Source organism: Pongo pygmaeus, chromosome 5, assembly GCF_028885625.2.
Source record: "Pongo pygmaeus isolate AG05252 chromosome 5, NHGRI_mPonPyg2-v2.0_pri, whole genome shotgun sequence".
NCBI lineage: Eukaryota > Metazoa > Chordata > Mammalia > Primates > Hominidae > Pongo > Pongo pygmaeus.
In genome coordinates, this window is record NC_072378.2 from 158,792,545 (window position 1) to 158,803,081 (window position 10,537).

At 49.3% G+C, this 10,537-nt stretch overlaps 1 protein-coding gene across 5 annotated transcripts in view; it reads left to right on the plus strand.

Annotated features, from left to right (window-relative positions):
• The first annotated feature begins 3,955 nt into the window (after window positions 1-3,955).
• Window positions 3,956-10,537, plus strand: part of TULP4 (TUB like protein 4) — a 287,119-nt gene continuing 280,537 nt past the window's right edge. For 2 of the 5 annotated variants that reach the window (XM_063666777.1, XM_063666779.1), the window contains exons 1-2: window positions 6,680-6,849; window positions 7,279-7,667. The gene's annotated coding sequence lies outside the window, so the exon portion shown is untranslated. Of the gene's footprint in view, window positions 6,279-6,679; window positions 6,850-7,278; window positions 7,668-10,537 lie in introns of those variants that run through there. The other 3 variants (XM_063666778.1, XM_054491058.2, XM_054491059.2) reach the window with 2 other exon arrangements.

Genomic DNA, 10,537 nt, shown 5'->3' on the forward strand with positions numbered 1-10,537 from the left:
TTTTTTGTATTTTTAGTAGAGAGGGGGTTTCACCACTGTTAGCCAGGTTGGTGAGACCCCCATCTTTACAAAAAATAAAAAAATTAGCCAGGTGTGGTGGCGTGCACCTGTGGTCTCACTACTCAGGAGGCTGCAGTAGGAGGATCATCTGAGCCTGGAGAGGTTGAGGCTGCAGCAAGCTGTGATCACGCCACTGCACTCCAGCCAGGACAATAGAGCAAGACCTTGTCTCAAAAACAAAAAGAAAATGTGTACCCAACGATGTGCATCTACTGAGAGTCTGCTCAGAATTCAGGGCCCTAAAGGACCACCTCAGCAATGAAAGCATCGGGAGGAAGCAGAGTGGCGCTTCAAGTGTGTACAAAGTACCGCAGCCCGCTCACCTCCTCCCTTCTCCCGAATGGGGGAAGGAGACAATGATAAAAGCTCTCTTTTCTTGTAAGCTATTTTCTCCTTTCCAGAGTGAGCCAAGCAGGCCTTTTGGTTCTAGATCTTGGTCCAGGTATTACTTTGCTCTGGGAGGTTCTGAGCAGGCTGGTAAGGGGACGAGTTAGCTGATTACAGCCTCGAGCCTTTAAGGCAGAGGGTGAGTAGGACCCTGGGTTGCATTCTGTGTGTCCAGGCCAGGCCATCAGAGTCAAAGGATAGAAGTGGGTGGGCTAAGGCTACTTTGCAAGGCCACACACCTCCCTGGCGACTGCCCTAGCAGAGGCCCTTCCTTTTCTGATGCAAAGCCCCTTCATATGTTCCCACACACTTGTTCTCATTTGGACACTGCCTGGTTCAAAGTAGAAGCTCAATAAATAATCAAAAGGGAACAACCGGGCTGGGCATGGTGGCTCACACCTGTAATCCCAGCACTTTGGGGGGCCGAGGCGGGTGGATCATGAGGTCAAGAGATCGAGACCATCTGGCCAACATGGTGAAACCCCGTCTCTACTAAAAATACAAAAATTGGCTGGGCATGGTGGTACGTACCTGTAGTCCCAGCTACTTGGGAAGCTGAGGCAGGAGAATCGCTAGAACCTGGGAGGCGGAGGTTGCAGTGAGCCGAGATCGCGCCACTGAACTCCAGCCTGGTGACAGAGCAAGACGCCGTCTCAAAAAAAAAAAAAAAAGAAGGAAAAACCCTCCCATACGATTGCTCTCAATGGGACAAAGTTCACCAGCAGAGGCTTGTAAGTGTGTTTCTTCCCAGGTTAAACATTCTTATTTTCTTCTTCAGGTGTTTATAAAACTGTATGACATTGTAAGACAGCTTCTGGAGTCCTCACCATCCTGGCCACCCTCAAAGGATGTGCTGCAACTCATCACTGCTTCTTCACGTGTGGCTGTGGTGGCCTCCAGAACTGCAGGACAGTCTGCAGGTGGCATGGCTGAGTGGAGCACAGCAGGGCTACAGCATTTCCCCTGGTGCGGACGCTGGGTTTCCAGTGATGAAGCCTCAGCTGGTGCTGTCATTTTTGGCTCTCGGGACACCTTGAAAGGGGAAGGGCTTGCATCTTACTCTTCAAAAGCTCTGACTCCTCTGCCATCTCTTTACGTCCAGGATCCAGTTTCCCTATCCCTGTGCTGAGTGTCTTGGTTGCTGAAGGGCTTGAGACAGCAGAAACTTTGGACTCTGAGTTACGTCGCAGCCAGGAAGAAGGGGAGTCGCCCAGCAGGCTGCTTGGTGACAGGGAGGCAGGGAAGAAGCCTGCAAGAGCTGCTGGAGCTTCATTGTCTGGATGTCTTAGAGGAACATGATGGCCAAGGAGGGCTGCAAAGAAGTGTGGAGAGAAGGGAAGGGCACAGAGGCCAACCCAGGTGCCTGGCTGGCTGTGACTGCAGATCCCTTGTGCCCCCAGGCCCAGCCTTAGGGTAGGACAGTGGTGATGAACCACTGCCAGGAGCGCAGCCACGTTTTAATGAGTGGTCAAGATACACTGTTACCAGAATGCCTATCAGATTCATTCGGGCTCTGAGCTCACTGTGTGACCCAAGGCAGATACAAAGGAAAGTGATTTGAAGAGTAACTTTCAAAGAAAGGTCACGTATCTCAGAACTTTCGGGAGCTTGGTCAGGATAGTAAGAAGCTTTTCCCAAACTTGACTCTGGAGCTACAGGCCTGCCAGCTGACAGAGTCACGATCACGAATGCCACATGAGGGACGCTGTTTCTTATAGCAATTATTACGGGGTTTTAATTTCTTCAAGTGTGTTGCCAAAATCTACTGTTTAAAAGTATTTAAACACAACAAAATGGGACTAATTGGATCTGTGGGATTTCAAAGGACAGTGGAAGGGTCCCCATTACCAGATCTCCCTGCTAACGGCTCCCAAATGCCACAGATTTCTAAATAAGCAGCAACATTTTTGATTTCACGATTAGAAAGGATTTTAGAGAAGCATAAAATGCAGGCTTCCCAAAGGGCTGGGAGGCTCATGCCTGTAATCCCAGCCCTTTGGGAAGTCAAGGCAGGAAGACTGGCTTGAGCCTAGGAGCAATACAGTGAGATCTCGTCTCTACAAAAAATTAAAAAAATTAGCCTGGTGTGGTGGTGCGTGCTTGTGGTCCTAGCTACTTGGGAGGCTGAGCTGGGAGGGTCACTTGAGCCTGGGAGGTTGAGGCTGCAGTGAGCCAAGATTGTACCACTACACTCCAGCCTGAGCAACAGAGCAAGATCCTGTCTCAAAAAAAAAAATTCATAACAGACATAATAGATTATTATAAATGAGTTTTAAAAGTTTTAAATCACTTTCGTTCTGAACATGCAGAGGGAGAGTAGATTCCTAAGCGGGCAGGGGTAAGGTAGGGGACAGAAGGCACACACTGAGGGAAACAGGGACAGAAAGAACAGCAAAAATAAGAACAAACGAGGCACAGAGTTTGGCCCATTGTAAGCATTTAATAAAACTTAGCTATTATTATCATTGTTATTTTTCAGACACGGGGTCTCACTCTGTCGCCCAGGTTGGAGGGCTGTGACCTGATCACAGCTCACTGCAGCCTCCAACTCCTGGGCTTAAGTGATCCTCCCACCTCAGCCACCAAATAGCAGGGGACTACAGGTGTGTGCCAACACCATGTCTGGTCCTTAGGTATTATTATTATTTTTGAGATGGAGACTCACTCTGTCGCCCAGGGTGGAGTGCAGTGGCACAATCCTGGCTCACTGTAAACTCTGCCCCCCAGGTTCAAGCAATTCTCCTGCTTCAGCCTGCTGAGGAGCTGGGACTACAGGTGGCCGCCATCACGCCAGGCTAATTTTTGTATTTTTATTAGAGACGGGGTTTCACCATGTTCAGGCTGGAGGTATTATTGTTAGTAGTAGTAGTATTTTTTTTTAGATGGAGTTTCGCCCTTTTTGTCCAGGCTGGAGTGCAATAGCACAATCTCGGCTCACTGCAACCTCCGCCTCCTGGGTTCAAGCCATTCTTCTACCTCAGCCTCCCAAGTAGCTGGTATTACAGGCATGCGCCACCATGCCCGGCTGATTTTTTGTATTTTTAGTAGAGACAGGGTTTCTCTATGTTGGTCAGGCTGGTCTCAAACTCCCGACCTCAGGTGATCCGCCCACCTTGGCCTCCCAAAGTGCTGAGATTACAGGTGTGAGCCACCGCACCTGGCTTATTATTATTATTTGAGACGGAGTCTCGCTGTGTCGCCCAGGGTGGAGTGCAGTGGCATGATCTCAGCTCACTGCAACCTCTGCCTCCTGGGTTCAAGTGATTCTCCTGCTTCAGCCTCACAAGTAGCTGGGATGACAGGTGTGTGCCACCACACCCGGCTAATTTTTGTATTTTTAGTAGAGATGGGGTTTTGTCATGTTGGTCAGGCTGGTCTTGAACTCATGATCACAGGTGACCCACCTACCTTGGCCTCCCAAAGTACTGGAAATACAGGCATGAGCCACTGTGCTCGGCCCAAGTATTATTTTTTGATTGAGCACCTCTTGTGAGCCAGGCATATAATTTACATATTTTATTTGATTATTTCAACAGCCCTGTGAGGGAGATATTGTTTTTTGAATGTATGGCTAAAGACACAGCGTTTGGAATATTGTTCTTGTTTGTCACTTGTTAGTAAGTGGTAGAACCAGGACTTCAGCGAAGATACTTGCTCCAAAGACATTCGCAAAACCACTGACACTGTGCAAAATGACACAGGCAGAAAACAAACTTGAGGGACTTCTCAGTTTTGCTGAGAGTTGGGTGTATTTGTACCCAAGAGTGCTGGATAAAGGAGAGTTTATACCTGTGGGCCTTATGGAAAACTATGGTATTAGTAGAAGAGTAGTTTCAAGGTTTGTATTTTTTTTTTCATTTTGCAGAAGAAAGAACAGCTGCATCATTCAGTCTTGATGGTATTTGTTACATCATTTTTATACTGTTATATAGATTGTATTTATTGAGTCAAGAAAGTTCATCTTTAATCCTTCTTCTCTTTAGTCTGACAGCAAGGGTCAAAGTTTCCATAATTTGCTCCAGGCCAGGCAAATGAATGCTGATCCCTGATCCGTATGTGTGTGTGCGCGCGCGCGCGCGAGAGAGCGCGTGCGAGAGAGAAAAGGTTTAAAAAATGTTATGTATATATTTTGGCCAGGCGTGGTGACTCACGCCTGTAATTCCAGCACTTTGGGAGGCCGAGGTGGGCAGATAACCTGAGGTCAGGAGTTTGAGACCAGCCTGGCCAACATGGTGAAACCTCGTATCTACTAAAAACACAAAATCAGATGGGCATGTTGGTAGCGCCTGTAATCCCAGCAATCCCAGCTACTCGGGAGGCTGAGGCAGGAGAATTGCTTGAACCTGGGAGGCGGAGGTTGCAGTTAGCCGAGATCACACCACTGCACCCCAGCCTGGGCGACAGAGTGAGACTCTGTCTCAAACAAACACAAAAAACTTATGCACATATTTTAAAGTAATTCTGTCTAGAAACTGTAAATTTTGAAGGCAAGGGCCATATCATATTCTTCCTTTGATCTCTCCACAGTATTTAACATAACATTGAGCACTAAACTGAAGTGCAATACTAATTACATTGAGTGAAGATTATCTTTTAAGGTACTCTAAGACATAAATGTAGTTTTATTTCTTAAAGTTTTCAAAATTAAGTTTCGGAGTGCCTATAAAATATAATCAAATAATGCTGATCTTAATACTTTTATTAAATGCGTTATACATATATATTATATATAATCTTTTTGAGACACGGTCTCACTCTGTCACCCAGGCTGGAGAGCAGTGGCGCAATCTCGGCTCCCCGCAACCTCTGCCTCCCGGGGTTCAAAGGATTCTCCTGTCTCAGCCTCCGGAGTAGCTGGGACCACAGTTAAATGCATTATATTTATACGCATTCAAACATGAGGCAACTATTCTTGTTTCAGTTACTTTTAAATTAATATTTAATTTTCTTTTGTTAAAGCCGGGTTTCGCTATGCTCAGGCTGGAGTCCACAGGCATGATTATAGCTCACTGCGGCCCCCAGCTCCTGGTCTACAGGGATCCACCCCCCTCAGCCTCCGGAGTAGCTGGGACTACACGCCACGCTTGGCTTACCTTTTTTAAAATAAAAAAAGTCTAGGTAGCATTTGTCAAAATTTGTAAAATTAGGCAATCCCAACACTTTGGAAGGCAGAGGCAGGAGGATCACTTGGAGCCAGGAGTTCGAGATGAGCCGGGGCAACAAAGCGAAACCCCTACACTTAAAAAAAAATCACAAATGAGCTGGGCATGGTGGCGGGCACCTGTAGTCCCTAGCTACTCGGGAGGCTGAGGCGAGGCATGGAATTCCAGAATTTAACAAACTCGGTCCAACTTTTTTTTTGACAAAATTCACAGAATGAGGAATTCTTAAGTCTGAAACGGATTAGAAAACTTTGGCAGACAGGCAAAACAGGAAACAACGCTGAGCCTTTGAGGAACAGTGGCTGCTATTCCTCACTATATGGGGCCTCTAATGCCTCAAATCAAGGGAAAAAGAAGGCTTTTTTTTTTTAAACTACACGTGTGAAGAGTCACACAATCAGCTATGCTATTTTTTTGCACAAGCTGGAAAAAGGAGAGTATCAAGTTTCGTTGTTAGCAGGACATCCATCAAATTTAACAGGAGGGGGAAAGCTGTGAATTGTTCTTCCCTGAGTTAAAATGACGCTATCCGGTCCTTTCTCCATGGACAACTGAAGAAGAGCTCCTCTGTCTGGGATGTCACCATCGCGGCCACTCGGGTGACCGTTTTCCCGGGGAACTGCGCGGGTCGGTGGTGCCAGCGCCTCTGTGCTCCCGGCGGCTTTCCCTGTAAGACATAATGGGACTGGGACGTCCACTTCCGGCTCAAACGAAGTCCAGACGGCGCGCAAGCCGCGCGGTGCCCGGGTGCTGAGGCCGTCCCGAGCCAGGAGACTGGAGGCCTAGGCCCGGCACTCTGGGCATCTTGGGCACCGTGGCGCGGTGCGGGCCGGGGGCGGGGGTCTCCCGGTGTGGCGACGCCGGGGGTGCGAGCAGGTGGCCCGGGCAGGCGGCGGCTCCGGTGGCGGGCGGCGCGGCGGCCCGCGGGGTGGCGTGGGGGACGCGAGCTCTGGGCCGGGGAGGGAGGGCGGCCGGGGGGCGCCAACGGCCGGCGGCGGTGGCCGGGGCGGTAGCGCCGGCCGGGGTGGCGCCGCTCGCCGCGCCGGGTCACGTGGCGCGGTCACGTGGCGCGCAGCCGGGCCGGCGGCGGCGGCGGCGGCGGCGGCGGCGGTGAAGGGAGGCGGAGACTCGGCCGAGACGCGGGGGGAGGCGGCGGCGGCGGCAGCAGCGGCGACGCGGGGCTGCTGGAGGCGGAGAGGCGCGGAGGAGCCGCTGGGGCTGCCGCCACGGCCGCCCGGAGGTGAGCGGGCGCGGGGCCGCTGTCGCCGCCGCGGCGGGTCGGGCTCCGCGCAGTCCCGCGGGAGGGGGCGCCGGCCCGAGCGCCGTCCCTGCCCCGCCGGGCGTGTGTCCCCCTGCGGCGGGCCCCGGAGTCTGCGCGGCGGGCTTGGTGGGCGCGGCGGGCGGGGGTCGGGGCGGTGGCTGCGGGAGTCTCGGGAGGGGGCGGCGCGAGGGGGCGTCTGACCCGGGCCCGGCGGCCGTGGCCGCTGCTTGGCTGTGGGAGCCTTTTGTCTCCGCGTGTGAGAAAATGGGGCGAAAGCTGAGCGCGGGGCGGGCGTGCGTGTGGGGTGGTGCGTGTGGTGTGTGTGTGAGATCGGGAGGCGTTTGGCTTGGAGCCATTTTTTTTTCCTTAATTGTGGAGACAGAAAATCCCTGAAAACGGTTTCCCCAGGGAGACTGGGCTGCGCTCCTCCTCTTCCTCCCCGGCGTCGGGCCTGAGCGGCTTCCCCGGCCGCGCCACCACCTCCCCTGCCGGGCCCGTCTCCCCAGCCCGCCTGCCCCACCTTCCGCGAAGCCCCCGGGCGAGCCTGGTGTCTGCAGAGCGGGCCCGGTCACCTGTCGTGGCAGCTGCATGGAAATCCCGGCTCTTCTGCTGTCTGGAGTCTGTGCTGTTTCCTCTGACAAATCACGGAGATTCTGCTCCGAGCACCAACCCTTCCTCTTTGCTATGCGCTCCAAAACACAGAGCAGGACGCCGATTCCGAAGTTTGACCCGCTTGGGGCAATTAGCTGGGAGGTGTCTACTTCTTCCTGTGGCGACACCGCTTCAGGGATGAGAAGGTGAGGGTGGTCTGGCTTTGTGGAAGGAAACGAGGCTGACACAGCCCTCTCCGGGGTTGAAGTCCGTTAGGGTCCTAATTCCTTCTACCTGCTGAACTGCCCTTGTCATCAGAAAGTCTCTTAAGACTTTCCCGTCGGGGATAATCCGCTCCCCTCGCCAGGAACTGTCTCCTGGATCTCTTTGGGGCCTCCCCCACCCCCCTTTTGTTTTACAGTAGTTCAGTACCTTAAGGATATCCTTTAAGTCATTGCAATAGGCAGGTTTATGAAAAAGCACAGAGGAAGTTATTTCTAAGGTTTTGAAGGACGTAAAAACCCGTTGCAGGTGTGGGTGTGGGTCCCTTCCTTTGTGCCTCTTCCTCCGTGTCTGGGGTCTCCATTTCTTAGTTGAAGTTCTTGCAGACAAACCCGCTGGGAATGGTGCGGTGGTCCTGGAAAGTTCTCCCCGGGCTCCGCAGCGCCAGATTGCTGGGGTGTGAGGTTGTGATGGATGAGAAGTGACAGGGCACCTTGCACATAGCCACACTGCAATCCAGAGAGGCCATGGGCACACTCATCTCGCGTTGTGCAGTGATAGCCATGTTCTGAATGGGAGAGTCACAAGTGTCCTGTCTTCTAGTGAAGTCCTTGATAGGTAACTGGCATGGAAGTGATGATATGAATAAATTGTGAATGGCTAAATTTGATGTTTAGTTCTTCAGTTTAAAGAATAGTACTTAATTTGTGTGAAAGTTGTTAGACGATGTGGATTTCCTTTAAGAATTCTAAGAGCTCTACATTAGGGCTGTGGAAGTAGCAGGTTTATTTATTTATTTTTGGTTTTGTTTTTTACATGACGTGGGGAGGTGTTGGCTTCCAGAGTTAAAGTCCGTAGTGCTGAATTAGAGGGAGGAATATGGGGAAAAATGTTTTCAACACAATGGAACTTTCATACGTGGAAGATGATTAGGAAGTCATGATTGCTTCCTGTGGTTGAGAAATACGAACTTTATGCATTTACTATTGTTTATTTTAAAATAATGTCCTCTTCATTTAGAAAGAGTTTGTGTGTATAAATCGTATTTATCTTTCAGCCTTGCATATGGAGCTCTAAGAGTGGCAGTTTGGTTATTCACAGTTTTTTACCTACCAAAACTCTGAATAGAAAAAGATTTTTAACCCATAAAGCAATGTGTGGTACCTGCAGCCTGTTTTAAATGGAATCATCCAACACTGATGCTGAGATGGCGAGTAATCAAAGAAGGGTCAAGAGACAGCAGCCTTCCTTCAGGCCAAATTTCAGCCCTCTCACTGGATAGTTTATAGGACAGTGGGAAGCCCAGGTTTTCTTTTTGATTTTGCTGTAGATTCCAGTATCTGAATTCAGGAAGGTTTGTGGAGTGGCTACCATGTGCATGGCTAAGCTAGGTCGGAATTTTTATTCATCTGTTCTAGTTATTTGCAACATCAATTAACAATCTCCTGGAGAGAGTGAAGATAGAGTGGCTCAACTATGCATGTGATTTGTAAAATACATTTAAAAACTGAGTACAGCCTCTTATGAAATGCTGTGATTTAGTTACTGCATGGGTTTCTGTTTAGGATTCTGTGTAGCATTTCAATATTACCAAAAGCCTTACAGAAATTGTACATTTGTCTTTAGTGAGACTGCATGGAATATGTAATTAAAATGTCAAATGTCTTTTAATTTGGCTGAGATAATGTTAACTTAGTTACTAAATTGTAACATACTAAACATACTAATTTTTTTGTGGTAAAATGTACATACCATAAAATTTATCATCCTGGCTGGGTGTGGTGGCTCCTGCCTGTAATCCCAGTACTTTGGGAGGCTGAGGCAGATGGATCCCTTTAGGCCAGGAGTTCGAGACCAGCCTGGCCAACATGGTGAAACCCTGTCTCTACTAAAAATACAAAAATTAACCAGTTGTTGTGGCACACACCTGTAATCCCAGCTACCTGAGAGGCGGAGGCGAAAGAATTGCTTGAACCCGGGAGGCTGAGGTTGCTGTAAGGTTGCAGTGAGCAGAGGTTGCACCACTGCACTCCAGCCCGGGTGACACAGCGAAACTCTGTCTCAAAGAAAAAAAAACAAACTTAAATTTTCAGTGTACAGTTCAGTAGCATTAAATACATTCGCGTTGTCATGCAACTATCACTTCTGTCCAGAACTTTGTTCAGATTCCCAAACTGAAACTCCAGACCTGTTAAACCCCAACTCCTTTTTTTCCCCTCCCTGCAGCCCCTGGAACCCACCCCTCTATTTTCTATCTCTATGAATTTGACTACTCTAGGTACCTCATGTAAGTGGAATCACACAGTATTTGCCCTTTCATGACTGGCTTATTTCACTTAGCGTGATGTCCTCAGGGTTCATCCATGTTATAGCATGTGTCAGCATTTGCATCCTTTTGTTCTGGCGGTTGTTTCTAGAGACAAGGTCTCACTATGTTGCCCAGGCTGGTCTCGAACTCTTGGGCTCAAGCAGTCCTCCCAGCTCGGCCTCCCGAAGTGCTTGGTTTACAGGCGTGAGCCACCATGCCCAGCCGAATTCCTGTCCTTCTAAAAACTGAATAATATTCCATTGTATGTATATACCACATTTTGTTGATAAACATTCTAGATTTTTGTATACTAAATGTTAGTAACTGTGGTACTTCATGATGATCAGGAACCTTGTATTTGACCTTAGTGAAAAGACCACGAGGCAATGATCAGGAACTCTGACTAGAAGTTATAGAACACTTATTTTATTAAAATAAATTAAATTAATTAAATTCGTTAAATTCGTTATTATTTAGTGCATAGAAACTCTTTAAAATAAGGACCCATGGGGGATAAAACCAGTAAGTGTGTTAAATCCTTGCTGG